This window comes from Ursus arctos, unplaced genomic scaffold (assembly GCF_023065955.2).
Source record: "Ursus arctos isolate Adak ecotype North America unplaced genomic scaffold, UrsArc2.0 scaffold_14, whole genome shotgun sequence".
NCBI classification, from domain to species: Eukaryota; Metazoa; Chordata; class Mammalia; order Carnivora; family Ursidae; genus Ursus; species Ursus arctos.
In genome coordinates this window covers 34,815,412-34,835,651 of record NW_026622808.1, presented here as the reverse complement: position 1 = coordinate 34,835,651, position 20,240 = coordinate 34,815,412, and the positions used below count along the sequence as shown (strand labels likewise).

The window sequence follows — 20,240 nt, the reverse complement described above, 5'->3', positions numbered from 1 at the left end:
GGATCAAGAGCCACCTCCGGGCTCCCGCAGCCCCATGCCTCCACTTTATGGCACTGGGCGTTTGCCTTGCAGGTGCCTGGTTGCCTCCCGTACTGGACTACTGGCCCCAGGAGAGTAGGCGTGGGCATGGCCCTGCCCAGGGTCTGGCTTGGCACAGTTGATGTGGCAGGACAGGCGGAGAGGCTGCTCCACGCACAGCTGTCACAGCTGTGTAGCTTGGGCCTCAGTTTGCTTGTCCGTAGGCCAGGCACAAGCAGTATTTCAGCATTTGATGAATGAATGAGAAGCTGGACTAGATGGATTCCAAACCCCGGGCAGCTCAGACCCTCTACGGTGTCTCCCTCCTCACCCGAGCGGCAGGGTCTCTGCCCAGGTCCGTGTCAGCAGGGACTGGCAGTGGCCTTGGGATGAGGGGGGCAGAAGCCCCAGGAGCTGCAGGGGAGCTGAGAAGCTGGGACTGGCGTAAGGCGATGGGTGACAAGTCTGGGGGGTAGAGCAGAAAGACTTTGGAGTGACAGGTGGACGTGCCTCGTGCCTGAGGACCCCAGCCTGCCTGCACCCCGTCCCCAGCTCACCCACACGCAGCGGCTTCTCCCGAAACTTCTGCTCAGCTCTAGCAGTCTGTCACTGGGGCTGGTGACTCACACGCGCCGCTCTTCTTTCCTTTTTCCAACTAATTATAGCTCCTGCGTGTTTCTCCCCCTGGAAAATGTCTTCTTAAAAAAGTATATCCCCAAGCCGGCAGTAATTAATTTGGTGAACACCATGGTGTGCAATTCAGACCGACTCTGAGGACAGGAAGATCCCAGGTGTGTGTGGGGGGATTTTTCTGTCCCCCTGAGGAAGGGACGGGTGGGGGACTCAGGATGGACACGGGACATTTCAAGCAGCAGAGGTTCAGCCCATCCCCCACTCCACCCGTCATGGCTCTGGAGACCCAGGGGACCCATTACAGTCACAGTAACGGTAATGAGGACTCTATCAGTACTACTACGTGCCGGGCACAGTGCCAAATACCTGCCAAGTGCGCCGACATGTCATCGCATGGCACCTGCCGCAGCAGGCCCCGTTGGCCCTGGGAAAGAGGAAACTGAAGCTCGGAGCGCGCCCGGGGTCACACAGCCGTAAGTAGTGCAGGAAGTCGGGATCCTGGGCACAGATCACGGCCAGTGGCCTGAACAGAGGGGGGTCCTCCGAGGGACAGGCAAGCACACGGCCCTCTGGTCTCTCTTTCCCTGCTGCCTTCTGGGAATCACAGCCACTCCCCTGGAGCTGGGCCAGAGCCGAGACCACAAGTGCTGTCTGAGCTCTTCCTGGGGCCCAGCAAGTGGATGTAGGAGCAGATGTCTCAGCAGGCATCCCGGCCAGGTGGGGAGACAAGATGCTACCAGGACAGGGTCCCAGAGCAACGGTGGCAGGAAGGCTGAGCTACCTGAGACCGGATGGGAGAGAGCCAGACAGGGAGAGAGAGCCAGAAATGGACACTGAGACGAAGTCATGTCTGAGTCAGCAAAGGACAAAGAGAAATGCAGACAGAAGGGACAGAGACACAGGGAGGAGACTGAGCAAAGAGGGGGCCGCCGGAGCCCAGGCAGAGCAGCAGGGACAGCTGAGATGGGAGCAGCCCCCAGAGCTGGTGTGGCGGAGGGGCTGGTTTGGTCAGCAAACCAGAGGCCTGGGGTCTAGGACAGAGCCAGGAGGGAAGGAGCATTGAGAGGGAAATGGGAGAGGAGAAACGGAGGCCCAAAGCCTTTAGAAGGTCAGGCTCTGCTAGCTGGGGCTCTAAGGAGACAGGGCGGGCAGGGCAGGGACACTCCAGGCCTGGTGTGGGAGTCATCTCTATTAATCCAGGAAGACTGCCTGGGGAGGCAGTTCCAGGCGAGTAAGCACGTGGGCATTAGGAGAGCTGAGGGTGCGTGGCGATGAGCGAGCAGTGGGGCCCATCCTGGGAAAGGCTCCCCCCCCCCCCCCCCCCCGAACCAGTTCTCTAAGGGCAGAGGTAGAGACCCTCCCTCGGGGCAGGAAAATCCAGGCAGGGCTAGTCCATCTCCTTTCTTGCGTGGGTGGTGAAGGGAAGCCCTGGGGCTGTTGGTGTGGTCAGCCCGAGGCCAGAGGGCCCCTGCCTTGTCCTGCAGAGCCATGTCCTTTCAGCGGCTTAGGAGAAACACTGGGGAAATGCAGAGCCACCTGCCTGCCGGCTGACTGGGGACAGGGGGAGGCAGGTCCAGAGCTCCCCCCGCCAGCCCAGATGGCAGGCAGCCTTCCCTCCTGTGAGACTGGGACAACCCCCCATACCCCAATCCCCACCAGCCGCTAGGAAATATATATCCCCTCTACTAGACCCCAAGACTAGAGGTCTCTCCCCCTCCTCAGATTTCTCAGGCAACGCCAGGTCTCTCTCAGCCTAGGATAGGACTGTGCTTCCTTTCCCAAACCCTCAGTACGGGACCTGACTCCTCCCTCAGACCCTCAGGAACAGGGCCCGCCTCCACCCTCAGACAGAGGCCATCTCTCCTCAAACTCTCCAGGCCAGGGCAGGACCCCTCCCCCCACCCCTGGCCCCTGTCGGCCTTGGCAGCCCAGGAGGTGTCAACAGCACCCATAACCACGGGCGGACTGCCCCTGGCTCTAGCCATCACCTCCCGCAACTCCTCTGGACACCTGACACGGCCACGGCCAGCCTGGGGTCAGGGCCCAGTGCCCAGGACCTGCGAGCCAGGCAGCTGTTGGGATTTCCGGTGGGGGGCCTCTGGGGCTGACACCTCTCAGCCACTTTCTCATGTGGACTCTCCCGGCCAAGTGTGTACTCCACTGGGGTCTGCACCTGGATCCTGGAGCATCTGCCATGGGAAAGGAGGGGGGCACAGCAGAGAGCAGGTGGCCTTGGGTGGCCTTGAGCCCAGAAAACCAGCACAGGACCCAGGATGTGCCCTTGAGCCCCAGGAATGAAGGAGCGACGGTCGCTCCTGGAAGGGGTCTTACCAGTGCAGGAGAAAGGCACCCGCACAGACCCCTGGGCTTGGTCCAGCCACCCCAGTGGGCCTGGAACCCTGTGGCAACTGGAGCATTTTGAAGGAAACAGCTGTTTCATGGATCCCGAAAACAAACCAGAAACCTCCTTTTATAATGACGTAAGAGGAGGCAACAGAGGGTAGGGTTTGGAGTCTGACAAACCAGGTCTATCCAGCTCAGGCTCCAGGGAAATGACTGAGCCCCAGTTTCTTCATCTACAAAATGGGGCTGCCAGTAATTCCTTGCTCAGAGAACGCTCTGAATAACTGAGACTTCACACACGAAGTTGAAACATGAATGGCTATGCTTTAGGGGGCCCCGTTCCCCACCAGAGGCTCCAGACTTCCCCCCAGAGTCCCCTTTCCCCTCCAGGCCCCTCCTGGCAGGGGCAGACCAAGCTGAGGTTTGAGGGGAAGGAGGAGGCCTGGGTGGTGGTGAGGAGCCAGGAGATTTAGGTGGTGGTCGCCTCCCAGGTGGGACCACTGGCAAGCCCCTGCCCTAGGTCTCTGAGCAAGGTCTCCAGGGGACTGGCCCGGCCAAGCACTTTCCTGCTCCGAGCTGGAATCCTCAGGCCAACCCCAGGGCTCTGTCACCCTCTGCATCCCCACCCTGGCTCCACCCCCCCTTCCAGGCCAGCCTGGCCTTTGGCCCCATCTCCTCCGACAAGAAGAGAGGGAGAAGGCCTGGCTCACCCCCATCGCAGACCGTTTTTAGCCCCCGAGGAACTCGGCGTCCTCCCAACAAGGGTGCGTGGGTCGTAGTTGGGTATTAATAGCTCAGCTGGAGGAGGTGACCTGGGCTTTCACAGCCAAACCCTGAAGGCCTTGCATCCTGGGTGGGCAGGGCAGCCCTCTAGTTGTCCGTCTGGCCTTTGTGGGCTCTCCACCGCTCCTGTCTCCCAGGGTTTCTCTCACCTCCCTTCGGCCCCCGCCCCCCCTTGGTTGAATCTCCCTGTGGTGCCCTGGGGAGGGGGGGACCTCCGGGGTCAGGGCCCCAGTGCCGGGTGACCAGCCTGAGACGGGTCCGTGCCCAGGCCCCGTGGGAGATGAGAACAGAGAGGCCTGTGATAAGGCTTCCTCCTTGGCACCCTTGTCTGCCCGCTGGCCTCTCATTCCTGCCTGCCTGCTCCACCCCCAGATTCCCCACTGGCTGCTGTGTGGGCTTGTCCCCAGATCTCTGTCCATGCTGGGCCCAGAACAGGCAAGAGGCGGGAAAACCCAGCTGGCAGAATGGAGGCCTGGAGAAACTGCCTGGACGTGGCTCGGGCGGGCAGCTGGGGAAGCCACTGGCCCCGGGCGGTGACCCGGGACCCAGAGCCCTGGTGCACTTCTGCCCGGGAGGGCCTCCCGTGCCATGGAGTCAGAAAGGGACATACATCCACAGCCGCATGTCACATGGCTGCCTCCACGAAGCATCCTCAAGGACAGCTCCCTACACGCCGCTGGGGCTGGAGTCGTGCGGGTAGAAACAGGCAGTAACAACCACTGGGCGTGAGCACCATGATGGCGGGTGACTCAATTGTGCGAGTGTCAGAGATGGACAGCTGAGGCTCCCATCCCGGGAGCAGGGACGGCCCTGCTCTAGTGGCTTGGGACACCAGATCTGCTCCCAGTCCTGTTCACGGTCTCGTTCCATCCCTGGAGCACCCCCCACCCCACCCCCTCCTACGAGTCTTGCTCATTCTAGGCATCCCTCTGTCACCGATCCTGTCCAACTCATTTCCGGGAGATAGGAAGGCTTCTGGGTCTTTGGGGACCTCCTCCTCAGTCAGCTGTGGCCCTCGGCACCAGGCTGACCCTCTGACCTCTGAATTTCCATCAGCGCATAGTCCTGACCCTGACCTCAGACTGTGCTTGGCTCTCCAGCCTCATCAAGTTCTGAGCGATGGCTCCTGCCCTCTGACCCCCGACTCCAGGCTAAGTCTGGACCTTTGACTGCTGGGCAAGACTGAGGCCCGACCCTCTGATCTCTGACCTCAGCTCCAGTGTGTCCGAGCCCTTAGGCCCAGGTGGAATCTGGCCCACCAGCCCCTGACTCCCACCCCAGGCTGAGCCCCACGCCAGCACCAGGCCTGGCGAGGACTGGCCCCCCATGTCCCTTCCTGAGTCTCCGTCCTGGGCTCACCCCGGCTCCCAGCTTTGTCTCTCAGCATGCTCCTTACACTCGCTCAGCCACCCCCACCCTGAGTTTTGCAGCAAGCTGACACAAGGAGCACACCATACCAGGCGATTTATGACTTGGATGAGCAGAGGCTGGAAACATATGCTATTTAGGGGCTGGATCCTATTGGTTTGGGCTGTAGGGAAAGCAGAGCCCACAGCAGAGGGAAGGGAGGCATCCAGGCAGATGGACCCTCACGCACACAGATGCCACGTGGCAGGGGTGCAGGGGCCCTTGGAAACCTGGGGCTGGGACCATCCTGCCCGGGGGCAGAGAGCCAGGCGTGCCTGCACGCTCTGACCTAGAGGAAACCAATTATGCTAAATGTGAACCCCTGCCCCTCCAGCTCCTACACCTCGTTTTCTTTCCAGCTGTGGAACCTATATCGCTGGTGGCTCCCATGAGAAACTGGGTCCGAGTCCTTCGCACAAGCTGTGAGACCTAGGGCATGCTGTTCAGCCTCCAACAGTCTCAGCGTCCTCGTCTGTAAAATGGGGATGTGATGCTACCTTCTTCACAGGCCTTCGTGGAGACGAAATGGCATCGTGGAGGCAGAGTCCCCCGTATGCCCGGCACGTGGCAGGAGCAGCTACTAATAGTCTATCAGAGCAAAGCCCAGCTGCTCCTGTTGGAGGCTGGGTAGCAGCTCCCTCTGCTCCCACCTAAGGGCCCCTGGGGGACACAGTTTGGAAACCCTTGACCTAGATTCTAGGCTGGCAGTAGGACCAAAAGTAGCATTAGCTGATGATTACAGGAACCGGAACAGCATGGAATTTGTCAGCATGGAATTAGGTCACAGAATTCTTAAAAACAGAGGAGCCACAGCAGCCAAAAACTCCACATCTGAGGGCACAGTGCTCTCCAAGTTCAAGAATGGGGAGCACCAACCAGGAAAGGATGGCTTCGCCTTGAATGGCAGGTTGGGGCACGGGCACGCGCCTGTCAGGTTTTCCCTGGGTGCCCTGCGGCATCCAGGGACTGGTGGGGGGGGGGGGTTCATCTCCTCCAGGATCTTCAAATCCTCCCATTTCCTTAGCATTTGGGGGAATTTCCTTCTTTCCCACTTCTACTCGGCTCAGGTGCCTGGGAAGGTCCAGCCCCTCCTAGGCCTCCCTCCTCCACCTGACCGCCTCTACCGACCCCTCCCAGGACTGCCTGCCTAGATGCTGAGTCCCTTGGGGTGAATCCCAGGGGGCCATCCCTGCCGCCTCCGGGAACCCTGTAGAGTGGGCTCTGGACACATCAGTGACCTCAGGCCCAACCCACTCTGGATTCCCTTTCCTCGAGAGTGAAGTAAGGGAGTTGACACCATTGGAAGCAGGTGGGCGCCCATGCACTGGGCGCCTGCTATGCATTCATCGTTGACTCGGGAAACAGAGTCAGATGGGGGGTGACACGCCTAAGGCCATATTGCTGGGAAGCAGCGGGGGGGAGGATTTGACCGGAAGCTGCTGTCCGGAGAGGACGGGCACAAGTGAGGTCCCAGGTGTGGGACGGGCAGCAGCAGAGATCTACGGCCAGCGCGTCCTCAGCTCGATCTCCAGGGGTGGCCCAGCCTCCGCCACGGCTGGCTGAGCCCCCCCCCCCCCCGGTGCCATTCCACATGACCTTTCCAGGTGGCTAATGAGGGCCCGGGCGCCACTCAGTAATTGGCCTCATTAGGCGGCTGGGGCTGCCCAGGGGATGGGGTGGCGGATGCTGGGCCCTGTGGGGACAGGCCAGACAGCCTCCCGTTAATTACCTGAAAAATCAGACAATTAGGCCTCCTGCCACCCGCCTGCCCACGTCCTGCTGGCCCCTAATTACCGACGGCTGCTGAGCAGGCCGGGAGTGACCTGGATTCGGACCAAGGAGCAGTCATTGCCATGTCGCCCTTCCCCCACCCCACGTCCATCACAGGCCCTGGACATGGGAGGGGGGTGGGAGGCAGGGGAGTTGTCTGTCAGGGATCCTCCGGCAGCCCCCTTGCCCAGCCCTGGACTCTTCCCACCGACAATCTCTCCCGACAAGGGTGGTCCTAGAAGGAAAGGGATGGATGCCTATACAGCCCTGGGGGTCCTCAGGGAAGATGGGTGGGCCTCTGGGGCAGGGCAAAGATTCAGAAAGGGGGGTCCTAGAGGTGGGGGGAGGTGATGACGTGATTGACCTCCCCCTTCTGCCTGGCTCCTCGGGGGAAAATATACTGGACTGTGCTCAGAATTAGAATGGCCAAGTAGACAAAGCTGAGAGCCCTCCTGGGAGCCCTGGCCCAGGCCGGGGGAGGCTGGGGGCCCAAAACTGCCCTTGGGGAGTCCCCCTCCTCAGAGGGGGAGATGGCCCTGGACAAAGCACAAGCAGAGGAAAGCCTGTGATGTTGGGGGAGGGTGGAGAAAGGGGCCTGGCTCTGCTGGGGTAGTCCTGGAGAGCCTCCCGGAGGCAATGACCTTTAGGCTGAGCCAGGAGAGGGGTGCACTATTCCCAGCAGAGGGAATGAGTGTGGGAGCCTGGGGTGGATCTTCCCCCACCGAAAGCCCTGGCATGCACCGGGCAGCGACACTAGCCTGGCCCCGGGGGCCTGAGCCGGGGAGCCGGATGGACACAATGGGGTTGTCTAAGGCAACTGTGGTTGCACGGTCCCTCCACCCGAGCATGCTGGGAGCCACCACCTTTGCAGCCAGGGCCTGGGAGTGTGGGCCCTCGTGTTCTTTGGTAGCACTAAGGCCCTTGTAGGAAGGCTACCCCCTGACGTATTTCCTTTCCTGGTTTCTGCGCTGGGATTGAAAGTCCCCTCCCTTGTTTCCCTAGGGGCCTTGGAGGCCCAAAGGTGCCCACTGCACAGAGAAACAGTTTCAGTCCAGAGAGGTCAAGAGACTAAGCTGAGGTCACCCAGTCAGCCGTCTGGAGTGGGCCTCAGAGGTGGCCACCCTGGTCTTCCAGGAGAGATCCGGGCCCAGCCGGGGAGGCTGGACCCTGCCTTTGGAAGCTCATTTCCCTGGCTGCCAAAAGTTATGCCAAACCCATCTCCCCGCCTAGCTCCACCTCCAGACTTTTCTTTCCCCAAAACCTTCCCTGAGAAGAAATGGGGAGGAGGGTAGTGAGACCAGAACCCTAAAGAGACCCTGACCCTGTGTGTGTCCAGGAAGTGGGACGGCCCAGGGGCCCGTCTCCTGTGGCAGTTATGAGCTGGGAAGGGGTCCATGGGGACATGCTTGGAAAGGCCCGAAGGCAGACAGTCGGAGAAGGTTCAGAACATCCCAGCATTCCTCTGCAGGCAGAAATCATCTGGAAGTCCCTGCTGTTGCTACTTTTGTAAAGTACAGACTCATTGGGCGTTTTCAAGTGACTCCCTCACTTATCAGCGATGTGAGCTTCACCTCTGAGACCCTGCGTTTCCTCATCTATGAAAGCGGGATATGGAGAGAGCCTCCCTTGCAAGTTGCTATGGGAATAAAATGAGACAAAATGTGAGTCATTGGAGGTAAGCTGTGCGTACCTGCTCTCCCCCGTCTGTGAAACGGGCCCCACACCCGGAAAGTCAAGGGCAAGCCTGATTCCCCACGTTTTGTCTTTCTGTCCTTGAGCATCACTGAGACGTGCCAGAAGTTCCAGATTCTGGGCTTCTGGATGGCCCCTCGCAGGCAGCATGACATCCAGAGTGCAGCGGAAAGGCTCCGGGGGGCCTGGAGCGTCGAGGATCTCTGGTTCACGCAGAGCTTGCTTGTGGTGGTAACGAGGGGAGCAGAGTGGACTGGGGTAGGGAGGGGCACGGCGTGCCTGTGTGTGCGTGTGCGTGTGTGCACGCACGTGCCCGTGTGTCGGGGGGGACTGACTTGGGGTGAGGGTCAGTGGCAGCCAGGAAAGAAGGAGGCAGGGAGGGAGTCCTCGTGGAAAGCAAAAGGCAAAACAGACTTTGGACGAGCAGAGGGACAGAGGAAGGACGTGTCCTGACGGTGGGAACGTAGGTGGCTGTGGTGGAAAAGGTGGCTCGGAGATTTGGGAAGAGAAGAGAGAACAGGTGTCAGAGTGGAGGAGCAGAATATTTCTTCTTCTTCCTCTTTTTTTTTTTTTTTTTTAAGATTCTTATTTTTAAAGTACTCTCTACACCCAACGTGGGGCTCAAATTCACAAACCCGAGATCAAGAGTTGCACATTCCACTGACCGAGCCGGGCAGAGTATCTCCTGTCATCACAACAGCAGCACAGACCAGGTGTGGCACGCGCCGGGGGCTTTCCACACATGCCGGGTCCTCCTGAGAACCGATGTGATCATCCCCCTTTACAGAAGCAGTAACTGAGGCCCAGCCAGCCGCCTCCCTGAGGCCCCACAGGACGAAGCAGCAGAGCTGGGCATTCAAGGAACCGTGTATCCGTCCAGCAGGCGCTGTGCTGAGAGCACCAGCATGGCCCTCAGGGAGCTACCCAGGACCAGGTCAGAGGTCTGGTCCTAGGTGAAGCCCTGGCCTGGGGTGGGCTTAACCTGGACTTGCCACCTTCTCCTCGGCTTTGGAGCCAGGTCTCCTGACCCCCTGAGCCGTGTTTCCTCACCGGCCCCATTCTGAGTCTTGTGGGAAAGCATCTTTCAAGCCAGGAAAACGGGGACCCACTCACTCTGCAGAGGACACCTGCAGCCACACGTGGGTGGGGACCCAGCATGTGCCCTAGACCGCCCTCCCCTGAGCCTCAGTTTCCCCATCTGTCTCATGAGGCTGAGATGGGAGCCACGGAGAAGCGGCCTGGAAGGCCTTGTGAGCTTCCTCTGCCGGGAGACTCAGTGTGGCTGGAGGTCAGAAGCGGCAGCACAGTCTAGAAGCAGAGTGGCGCAAGCCCCTTCCTCTCCATCCCTTCCCACGGGTCTGGGCTTGCTTACAACCTCTGGTGTGACTGCCCTGTGCTCCACAACACTAATTACCATGGCTACCCAGGCATTTCCTGCTGAGCACATTCACTCGCTGGGTGGCAACTGCTGTGGGGATGTGGGGCCTCTGGGCTCCTGCCGGAGTCCGAGCGCCATGACGCACACACTCACATGTGCGCACACAGACATGCACCTGCCCCATCGATTCACGGTTGTCTTGCTGTGCTTCCTGTCCTGTTCCTGCTACCAAGAGCCATCAGGCCACAAGTCCTCCAGTGCTTGTGCTGCCCAATGCCTGGTGTTCCACCGAGGGCCCTGGATCGTCACCCTGTGTCTGTCTCCCTCAGTGGACGGGGAGCTCCCGGGAGGTGACCACCGTCCTCTTTCACAGTCTGACAGCTGCCACAGAGGAGACACTCCTTTAACGTGAATAGTTGTTAAAGGAATGGAGGGTTGGTTGGGTGGACAGACAGATGGATAAATGGGTGGATATATGGTTGCCTGATGGATTGGATCATTGGATGACGCATCCGTTTCCTCTGGCTGCTCTAATTCCCACAAACTTAGCGGCAGAAATCGACACAAATCTATTCTCTTACAGTTCTGGAGGTTAGAAGTCTGAAATGGCTCTCGCTAGGCTAAAATCAAGGCGTTGACAGGGCTGGGTTCCTTCTGAAGGTTCACTCCACTTTTTTGCTTTTCCGGTTTCTAGAGGCTGTTCACTCCCCTTGTCTTATGACCCCATTCCTTTATCTCAGAGCCAGCAATGTTGGCATGCGCCTTTCTCATGCTGCCATCATGTTCTCTCTTCTGATTCCCTTTTCCACTCTTAAGGGACCCTTGTAATTTCATTGGGTCCACCCAGAGAATCTAGGATCATCTGCCTATTTTAAGGTCAGCTGACTAACCACCTTAATTCCGTCCATAACCTTAATTCCTCTTTGCCATGTTAAGTAACATATTCGCAGGGTCTGAGGATTAGAACGTAGGCATCTTTTGAGGGCCATTGTTCTGCCTACCATAGATGGGCAGGTGTTGGTTGGATGGATGTACGATGTACGGGTGGGTGGGTGGACAGCAGACAGAGCCCTCCAAGTGGAGGTGAAGAGCTTGAGATAGAGCAGACATGTTCACCTCCCATCTTCTGCATCCTCTGCTTCCAGTAATGTATTGCAAGAGCCCTGGGCCAAGGAAGAGGTCTTTCCCAAGCTCTGCATTCCTCTCTATTGATTTTATCTTCCCACTGGCTCTGGCCCTCCCAGAGGTCGGGTATCCTGTCCCACCTACCAGTCTGGGACTCCAAGCCAAATTTGACCCTTGCCTGCCAATGAGTGAGAGAATGACCTCGTGGGACATTCTACTGGGATCGGAGGTTGGAGGGGTGATGGGTGCAAGGGCTGGGACTCCTACTGGATGAATGTGATGGAATATCAGGGAGAGGAGGCAGAGAGAGGAGCCCAGCCTCCGGAGCTCACTCACTTTGGGATTTTTTTTTTTTTTTTGAGGGAGAAATCAATGAAATTCGTGTTTATTCCTTATCTATCTGCTTAAATATAATATTTGCTTAATGTAAAATAAAAGAAGTGACAATGTATAGTAATATAATGGCCACTGGTGACCAACCCCACAACACAAGCATAGGGATGAGACTGGCCTTGCGACACCAAAGCTCCCTGCGGCCTGGGACTCCTGTCTGGCTCGCTCTGGCCACATCCCCTCCAGCAGCAATAGTGCCTGGTACCCTGTGGGCTCTTGAGAAATGTTCCTGGGAGGAATTTTCCCGTGTGTTCCACTCCTACCTGACTCCCGTCTACCCGAGGGTATCAAGAATCTTGCCTCCCGGACCCTGACACAGTCCCCACCTGCTCGGAGGATAGTCCCTCTCAGCTCTACACCGAGGGGGTGACGGGATGGAGGAGGTGGGATCGGGAGAGGTCTCCGCAGGCCCAGGAATCAAGGGCTTCATTTTCCATTTGCACCCAGTTTTCAAATGAGGCACGGTGTCACAGGGAAGGAAGAAATAGGGGACAGGAGCCCAGACCCAAGCCCCTGCCTAGGCCGGAGTGAGCGGACGGGGCTCCTGCCCTGAAAGTAGGTGGGGGGTCTCCTCCAACACAGACTCTGTGCTGGAGGGAGCCACGGCCACCACCTCAGCCAGGATGGTCCCCCTCCATGATGCAAGTCCAGGGCTCAGGCCAGCCCCGGCCCCTTGCTCGGCTCCCTAAGCACTGTGCTCTGGGAGCAGGCCTCGGGGAAGATGTGAGAAAGGGCCACGTTCTCCGCAACATCCTGAACCCCTTCCCACCTACCAGCACGGCTTTTCTCCATCTCCTCTCAGGGAACCCCCTCTCCAGGCTCCTGCCACATTCCCACCCCCGCGGCCCCCAGGCCCCTCCTCCCGCTAGGGTGGGAGCACAGCAATTCAAGTTATTTTTAGCCAAGCCTCATCCTCCAGGAGACGCAAGTCAAGGGGAAGCCGCCCCCGCACCTCCAGGAGCTTCTTGTGGAAAACGATTAAAACCAGAGCCGCCAGGCCCGTGCCAGGCGGGCCGCCTTGCAGAGACAGGCCCATTCAGGACCACCAGGCTCTCGGCCGCTGGCTCCCGGAGCTGCAGCCTGGTTGCTAGGAGTGGCGGGGGTCTCCACACGCGCCTCACCGCTCAGCAGCTGCTCCTCAGCCCCCCATCTCCCTGCCCTGGCCCTGCCATCCCCGCCTCTAGTGCGGAGGGCGTCCCGGGGCAGCCCCGCTCTCCGGCTCTCTCCCTCCGGGCAGGGCGCCTTGGCGGTGGGCAGCTTCCCTGTGTCCAGGGAAAATTTGGGGGGCGGGGCGAATCCCAGGCTGCCTGCCTGGCCTTCTGGTTACTTCACGTCTGGTTCCAGGAGGGCTACTGAGTTGGACAGAGACTGTGGGCCGGGCCCTGGTAAGTGCTTGGCCGGCACGGTCCCCGAAGCCTCACCACAACCTGGTATTTAAGCAGTGTCCTCATCCTCGTCTTACAGGAGGGGACACTGAGCCGCAGGGGGTTCAGTACTTGTTCCAGCCCACCCAGCTGCTAAGAGCCAGGCAGGATCTGGGTTGTGCTCTCCAATTTTCCCCAGTGGATGGGCTGGGGAGGACCCAGAAAGGAAGGACTCACCAATGTTGTCCTGGGGGCATGAGGTAGGCCCCCCACTCTCGGCCATTTGCTGTGGGGTCCAGAGCACACTGTACCATGGGGTCATCCCTCAGGGAGGCATCGTCCTCCTTTCCCCAAGCTGTCACCAGTGTGAGAGTCTCAGGCAGGGTCCAAGCCCAGAAGAGCTTCCAGAAGTGGCTTTGACTGAGGAGAAGAAGCTGGTGACCCTGGGCAAGTCACTTCACCTTTCTCAGCCTCGGCTTCCCCATCTGCCCCTTGGGAGGAGTGAGAGAAGCCACTCTGAGGGTATGGCGAGGACTGGCGAGGACCAGGGATGAGCGAGGCAAAGCTCCCGGCTTCAGGCGCTGGCAGGGGGCTCCCTTTCCCTGCTGGAGCCCTGGACTTAGAGCTGTGTGCTGGGAAGGTAGGGATACCTACTGTGGGCCAGGCCTCGGGGTTTTGGGGGTAGAACTCAGGGAGGCCCCAATCCGCTGGGGTCCGGTGCCAGAGAGCTCCTTGTCCCCTCCCCACCTCTGCCTGATTTTCCTGCCTTCGAGCCTAACATCATGCCTCCTCTGCCAGGAAGACTTCCAGGTTCCTCTTTCAACCTCCAGAGGCTCCTGGCCTGGATGGACCCCTCTCTGTTCCACATCTTGGTTGCTATGCCTACAGCTTCCTCTCCTCCCAGCTCCAGGCTCTGTGTACAGTAGGCACTCCTGGTGATTGTGGCCACAGTTCTGGCCCAGCAGACATAAGGGGTTTCAAGCTCAGACCTCACAGGGTCCATCCACAGATCTCCTGGGTGGAGGCCGAGGTCATCCTTTCTCTTTGCTGCATGGCAAGCAACTCCCCCAACCATGGAGGAGGGGTAGAAGGGGAGTGAGGGGCAGCCCCTGGGCAGTTGGGGGATTTACCCAATGACACAGCTTGGAAAGGGCAGTGTCTGGGCCAAAGCTCACTGCCTATGGCCACAAGCCCTTCTTGCCCTTTTAGGGTCCCCAGCCCTCCTGAGTGTGCCCCTCCTCAGATCCCCAGCTCCTCTCTGTTCTTCCTGGTGTCCCTTGTGCCTCCCAAAGCAAGGCTGGGGCTCCTTCTCCCTCATTCCATCCATGATGTGCTAGGGCCTTGGAGGGGGTTTTACTGAAGCACTAAATGGGGATCAGACAAGGGCAAGCACAGAGCCTTCCCTAGACCTCCCCCACCCCACCCCCATGGGGTACAACCCTCCTGTGGCCTTCATGGCCCACTGTCCTTCAGCCTGACGGTAAGATGCCCCCCCACCCCTGGCCTCTCTTTAGCCTGGGCCGGGCTGGTGGGCATCCAGGCAGGACAGGGGTAAGGGGAGGTGTAGGGGCTGCAGTTGCCATGGCAATGACACTGGTGGCTCCCTGGAGGCTGCTGGGGAGGGAAAGGGAAGGGTCCCTCCCAGCCCCCCCCCTTCATTCTTCCTTTTCAGACCCTCTTTGTTAAAAAGGAGTCCCCTAGGCTGTTTTGTGTTTTCCACCTGAGAGGCGGGGCGGGAGTGGGGGGAGGCACTCAGGGGTGCAGTCCTGTCCTGTCCAGCCCTCTCACGAGCACCTACTCCGCCACCCCCGCCCACCCCCACCCCAAGAGTCAGTTCTCCGAGCCAGAGCCACTGAGCCTCTCATACAACCTGCCAGCCCCTGCCTGCCTGACCCCTCCTCCCAGGGTCATGGCCACCACCACCACACCCCCTCCTTTCTAGGCCTGTTCTGGGTGAGTGAGTCTGAGTGGAGGCAGGGACTAGCCCAGAGGAGGCCCCACTTGGGGCATCTGTTGACCATAGAGTCCATGGGCTTGTCCCGGGTCCCAGGGGCGGGGGGGGGGGGGGGCGTCAGTGTCACAGGGCTCCCTCTGGCCTCACTGAGCATACAGCATCCCATGTTCCTCGGGGTCCCGGTGGGCACCGGGACCACAGCTGGTCTCCATTTGGTGGTGGGTCCTCTAGCAAGCCATGCCCAAGGACTCTGGTCTCTGCGTCTGTGACCTACAGTAACGAGAACCCCATCACCCCCAGCGGCTGCTGTGAGGTCTCTCCGATGCACAGCCAGGCTCTGGGAGGCTTCCCGCCTGCTCGGCCCTGGGGCTGCTCTCCCTTACAGGTGAGGAGACTGAGGCTCAGACCCGTGAAGTCGCTCTGCTGGGGAGGGGCAGGCAGATTTGCACCCAAGCCCACCTGATGTCAGAACCGTGGCCTTCAGTCACTCTGAGGTGGACCAGAGGGGGCAGTACCCACAGGCTCTGCTTTCTCTGCCTTGAGCTCTCTTTGGGGAAAACACCCCACCCCCACCCCCATCACCACCAGGCACTTGGAGCCAGGGGGACCCAAACTACCCCAGAGCACCTGCCAAGAATGGGCAAAGAGGCTTGATCCATGGGTGGGGGTGGGGGGTGGAGAAGCAGGTGTCTGTGTGTGTGTGTGTGTGTGTGTGTGTGTGTGAGAGAGAGAGAGAGAGAGAGAGAGAGAGAGAGAGAGAGGGAGAGGAGAGAGAGAGAGAGAGAGAGAGAGAGAGAGAGATCGGGAAGCTCAGAGGGTTCCCAGGAGAGGGGAGCTCCAGCCTGCCTGCCGCCGCGTCATTCCATCCGCAGGCCTGTGCTGCCCCCGTGTGGACAACAGGCTCGTATTCCCGAGCCGCTCCTGGGCCGGAGCTCCCCAGAGGCAAAATCAGTGGCCTGGGGCTGTTGAAGGCATACCCGGTGACCTGAGGGATGGGCTGCACCTCCAAGCCTCCACCTGAACTGTCTTCTCTTCCTGCCAGGTCCTGAGCCCCAGCCTGGGTCACACACTGCCCACCGCCTTTCCTTCTCCAGGAGACTTGAATCCCAGGCTCCCAGAGGTAAGAGCACTTAGAAGTTATATTCCCCATCCTTCTATCCCATGCTTCACCCTCCATCCCCAGTAATTAAACCACAGCTTGCACCCCTCTTGTGTCAGGGAACTCACTGCTTCTGGGCACTCACTGCTCTGTGGTTTGGGGGAGATTCTGATTGCAGAAATGGTCCTCATCCGTGGAGCTGGTATTTGCCTCCCGCAGTCACAGCTCGGCCTTTGAGGCCACCCAGTGCCAGGTGGCCACTCACTTGGGCATTTCTAACCCAGTGCTTAGGGGGCTCCTCTTCTCTGTCCCCCAGTCTTTTACAGAGAAAACATCTGGTTCTGATAATCTACTCACAGTCCCTCTTATTTGGACACACTGGGGGTCCCTGTCTCTCTGGAACTGTAGGACTGGGGGACCCAGGACCCCTGAGGACTGTCACTTCCCCCCATCCTGGCCCTCCTTTGGATCCTGTCCTCATTTCTAACACTCACTTGCCACTGACATTCTTTCCTTAAGCCTTGTCCCCCTCTCCAGAGGCCCTGTGGGGAAAAAGCATGGATGGGACTGACAATGATTGAGCACCTAATGTGTACTCAGCTCGGTGCCCAGTGCTTTGACCAAAGTATCCAGTGTCAGCCCGTGAGGCAATTATTGTGTTTGTCCCGAGGTTATGCTCAGACTGAGGCTTAGAGAGCAGAGACCTGACCTGGTAGAAGAGCGGACTCCTATCCCTGTGAAATCCCTCCAGGCTGACTGGCTTCCTGCCTCCTGATTCTGCCATCTGCCTGGATTTGTGAAATGTGTACATTTAATTCCTCAAATATTTATCAGGTCCCTGCATGTACCCAGGACCGTGCTAGGCATGGCAAAAATAACCCCGAATGTCTCCGACCCTGTTACTTTGCTGAGCGGGACCCACTGGATCCTACTGGGGCTGAGGTGGGGCTGTGGCTGTGGACAAGGCCTGGGCAAGGCACTGCCACGGCAGGCCACATGGCGCAGGTGGGTCACATCCTGCCCAGTGGAAGGCTTGTCTAGTTCCTGGGCCTCACCTCTCCATCTTGTGCCCAAGGCACTGGCACGGGGCCTGGTGCGTAGACACTTTGCCGAGTCCAGCGAGGGGCTCTGCCCAAGGCTAGGCCACAGGGGATGGCAAGTGGACCCAGGCCTCCACGTGGACCTGAGATGGGGCAAGAGCTGCTCGCTCACAGAGGGTAGAAGTGCGTGGACCCTGGAGGAAGGGTTAAGTTTTTCACCTTTTTTGTGTCAGAGACTCCTTTGACATCTGGTGCTGTTTACTGATCTCTTTCAGAAAAATGTGTGTGTGTGTGCGTGGAGGCGGGGGGGGGGGTGGTTGTTTGTTTAAAGTAATCTCTACACCCAACGTGGGGCTCGAACTCACAACCCCAAGATCAAGAGTCTCATGCTTTTCCAACTGAGCCAGCCAGGCATCCCCAGAATAATGTTTTTAAATGTGTAAAATAAAACAGGATTACAAAGGATTTTCATGAACAGGGGAAGGATGTCCACGAATTATGACTGAATGAATAAAATCAGGTTACAAAAGAGCTTCTTTTTTTAAAAGATTTTATTTATTTGAGAGAGAGAGTTTGAGAGAGAAAGAGCACAAATGGGGGGGGGGGCGTGGGCAGAGGGAGAAGCAGACCCCGCTGAGCAGAAAGCCCAATGGAGGGTGGGTTCAATCTCAGGATCCCAAGATTGTGACCTGAGCTGAAGGCAGACGCTTAACCGACTGAGCCACCCAGGTGCCCCAAAAGAGCTTTGAAGGGAGGGAGGGAGGGAGGGAGGGAGGGAGGGAGGGAGGGAGGGAGGGAGGAAGGAAGGAAGGAAGGAAGGAAGGAAGGAAGGAAGGAAGGAGGAAGGAAGGAAGGAAGGAAAGAGGAGGAAAGGGGAGGGGAGGAGGGAGGAAGGGGAGGAAGGAGGGAGGGAAGGAGTGAGGAAGTGTGGAAGGAAAGGAGCAAGGGAGGAAAGAGAGAGGAAACAACCCCTGTACACAGGGCAGGCCCTACCATCTTTCCTACCTTGAAAAGCATGGCAGGCCAGTGGCTCCAAGGTCATGTTCCCCTTTGGCCCCTGAACAAGTCCCCTCAGATCACTGTCAAAGCTCCTGGCTCTTGTCATTGCTACCCCTTTGCCTGGCAGCCAGGATTTCACCCTGGGCCAATCCCTCTAGCAGCTCCAATGTCAATGTGTGGCCATCACCTGTCTCTGAATCTGCCTCTCCCGTCAGACTATGGCTCTCTACTCACTGCTTGCTCTGCCTCTGTCACAACAGGCTGGCAAAACTGAGTTCCGAGTAGGTGTCACTGCTCAATTTTCAGGAGCTCCCTGTGGGAGCTACCGCTCAGCTGGAAGGCCAGGCAGTGGAGCAACCTGGTTCCTTTAAAGTCATTCCAGCCCCTCCGCTGGCCCCTACCCTGCCTGCTCCTCTTTCTCAAGGGTGCGGCAGTCAAACCTTCTTCTCCCTGTCCCACCCTCCGGGCCCACCTTGCCCACTCCCTGGGCTGAGGCCCTGACTCTTGCTGGCAGACGTTGTGTCACCCCTACTTCCCACAGTCCCCACCTCTGCCCACTGGCTCCCCCACCTGTTCTCAGCAGCCCTCAGGACTGTTCCTCCAGACACCCTCCCTCTGGCCTCAACCGTTTCTTGGCACTAGGTCCCCCTGCCAGCGTCTCGGCCTGCTCTTCATTCTCCTGACTCACACCTGCCAGATTTCTCTCCCCCTTCTCAGGAATGCTTTGGTAAGGAGTCACTGCCATGTCCTGCCTCCACATCCTCCTTTCTCCCTTCACTCCCCAACTCTGCAATATGGTCCTGTCACTCCATGAATCCACCTTGCCAAAGAATGTCCATCCAGCTGGTGTTTACTAAGTTCCTGTTCTGCATCAAGTGCAAAGTCAAGCAATGGGAAAGGAAAAGTGACCAAATCAGTCCTGAACTTGTGGCGCTTGTGCCAATGGACACATACACAAGTAAATAAAGAACAGAATTAGAGTCTGGAAAGTTCTATGAAGGAAGCAAAGAGAATGAGAGGACAAAAAACACCTGGGGAGATGGAGTGGAGTGTATCTATTTTAGATAGGGCATCCTAGGGAGGCCTCTCCAAGAAAACACGCCATCCGAAGAGCAGGGAGAAGTAGTCCAGGGGGAGGGGATGGCAAGTGCAAAGGCCCTGAAGTCTGAACGAGCATTCATGGGCACCTGGGTGGCTCAGCTGGTTAAGTAAAGCATCTGCCTTCTACTCAGGTCGTGATCCCTGGGTCCTGGGATTGAGCCCGCATCACATCACATCAGGCTCCCTGCTGAGCCTGCTTTCCCCTCTCCCCCTCCCCTGTGCTTGTGATCTCTCTCTCAAATAAATAAATACAATCTTAAAAGAAAAAAAAAGCATTCATGCTTAGCAGGAAAGAAAAAAGCCCATGGATTAGGAGAGAAGTGAATGATGAGGAGAGAGTTGCCAGGGTTAGGGGAGGTGAAGAGTTTATTTCCAAAGCAAGGGGAGGCCTTTGAAGACTTCCAGTGACAAGATCTGCTTTGTGTCTTTAACGAGGCCATCAGCCCCCACTGCTGTGTGGAGACTGAACTGTGGGGAGAAGAGGGAAGAGCTGTCAGGAGGCAAAGCCTAACTCATTGTGGATGTCCAATAGGCGTATCACATTTGATGCATCTAAACAGAAACATCTGGATCACGGGCCTCCTCCAAACAAAGCAATAAAAGCCCCGTCCCTCCCAACCTTCCCCATTTCTGTGAACAGGACCAGCATTCACCCAGATGTTCAAGCCCAAACTCGGAAGCCACTCTGGCCTCCTTCCTCTCCCTCATGGTCTGCATCCCAAGTCCAGTGTTCTCATCCACCCTTCTGCACACTCGCTGCCCCGGCTCGGTTCCAGGTTCCCCCACTCTCTGGGGGAGTTGAACACCAGCCTCCTCACAGCTCCCCCGCCTCACCTCTGCCCCCTACAGCCCATTCTCCGCACAGGAGCCAGGGATACTTTTAAAGAATACAAGTCTGTCACTCCTTGCCTAGCAGCCATCCCTCAAGGTCTCCCTTCGCCTCCGGGACCTTTCATGAGAACTGGGCCCCAAAAGCTTGGTCCAGGAGGAATAAACGTAGGTAAAACCTGAAGAGAGCAGGGCCGGGCGCATAGCGCCCCCTTCGCGTCTGGCTTGAATCCTTCCGAGCTGCGGAACCTTTCTTCCCGGCGCTGGGGGAAGCTTTTTCCCAAGTACCTTCCGGCCCCGACGACCCTATTTC

The 20,240-nt window shown here is 58.4% G+C and overlaps 1 long non-coding RNA gene across 1 annotated transcript; it reads left to right on the top strand.

The window, feature by feature from the left end:
* The first annotated feature begins 646 nt into the window (after window positions 1-646).
* On the top strand, window positions 647-10,520 carry LOC130543672 (uncharacterized). The gene is made up of 3 exons (XR_008959171.1): window positions 647-1,124; window positions 8,423-8,877; window positions 9,228-10,520. It is a non-coding gene; the product is annotated as an uncharacterized LOC130543672 (long non-coding RNA).
* Window positions 10,521-20,240: the final 9,720 nt, after the last annotated feature.